This window comes from Tiliqua scincoides, chromosome 8 (assembly GCF_035046505.1).
Source record: "Tiliqua scincoides isolate rTilSci1 chromosome 8, rTilSci1.hap2, whole genome shotgun sequence".
Lineage (NCBI taxonomy): Eukaryota > Metazoa > Chordata > Lepidosauria > Squamata > Scincidae > Tiliqua > Tiliqua scincoides.
Genome location: NC_089828.1, coordinates 18,259,807 through 18,261,242, shown reverse-complemented (window position 1 = coordinate 18,261,242; position 1,436 = coordinate 18,259,807). Strand labels below are relative to the sequence as shown.

The 1,436-nt window shown below is 44.4% G+C and overlaps 1 pseudogene; it reads left to right on the top strand.

Moving 5' to 3' along the window:
- Positions 1 to 974: 974 nt before the first annotated feature.
- LOC136659793 (5S ribosomal RNA) lies at positions 975 to 1,094 on the top strand (annotated as a pseudogene).
- Positions 1,095 to 1,436: the final 342 nt, after the last annotated feature.

The window sequence follows — 1,436 nt, the reverse complement described above, 5'->3', positions numbered from 1 at the left end:
CAATTCCAAACAAACTGCTTCTGCTCTCCCTTACTGTACAAGCCACCCCAAGGCCAAGTCATTAAAATTAACTCCGATGGCAGCACCAAGACCTTTCATTAAAGGAACAGCATCGGCTGACTCACCGCCCGCATTTGCAAGATTAATGGAGGCCTCCTGCTTCCCCTTTCTCACACCTGGGATCTGCCGTTTTTCTAATTAGGGAAGGCATGAAATAATCATTGCTATTACTGGTAAACTTTTTTCCCCCCTCTTTTTTGCTGAGGCAATACTTCCCTCCAGGAACACACGAGGATCTATTCGCTCAAAAAATCCGTAGCTGGAAAATTGGCCTTTGTTCAAACTTGGGCAGCTTTCCGCCTTGACTGTAAAGACAATAATACTTAGGATGGTTACAGCACTTTCTGAGCGGACCAAGCTCTTTCCATGTATTATTTCCTTGTGAGCCTTACAAGAATCCTGGAAGTATTCTTGCCCTCGAATTGCAGCTGAGGCTGGGGGGGGGGGAGTGTCCTGCCTAAGGCCACTTTGTTCATTCATGGGAGAGCTGCAAATGGAAGCACGGAAGTCCTGTTTCAAATCGCAGCTCAGTACCTTAGTTGTGAGTTGCAACCCACTGCCTAACTTCTGTGCTACACTGGCTCTCTTGCAAACTGGCTCAATAGAAGGAGCCTATTATTGATCCTCCTCAATTGGTGACCTTTTCGGATACTTCACATGGGCACTGCAGGTTCACGTGGTAGCCTGAGTGTGAATGTTCGATCACAGCGAAAGCACCACATAGAGAGCTTTCATCATCATTATCATCATCATCACTGTCTTTGTAATAGTAGTTATGGTGGTGCTGGTACACCATCTGAGCATGTCACCTTACAGAAAATGAGAGGATAGATACAAACCTCGAGGATCTTACAAAATAAAATTAGAAACAAGGGAGAGAGCAGAGGAGGGTGGTGGTGGTGAATAAAAGAAAAATATGCAGCAACAGTTACCCTGCACATGCCCGATCTTGTCTGATCTCGGAAGCTAAGCAGGGTCAGGTCTGGTTAGTACTTGGATGGGAGACCGCCTGGGAACACTGGGTGCTGTAGGCTTATAACATAGTCTTTTGAGACTGAAGGTTGCCAACCATTTTTCTTAGTCTTTATTATGGGAATTAGAGGGTTAGTTCGACACAGATAAGGTGACAATGCAGCAGCTTAAAGACTAACACATTTATTTCAATGTAAGTGTTCAAATGTTGCCTGCAAAAGCTTATACAGCAAAACCTCAATATCCACTGGAGTTCCATTCCAGAATTCCCAGTGAATGCCAAAATCAGTAGATACCAAAATCAGTGGACACTGTGGTCCACCTTTAAATCCCTTGTAACAAGGTATGGACGCTATACCGCATTCAGACATTAGATGGGATGAATAATGGAATCTAATGGAATG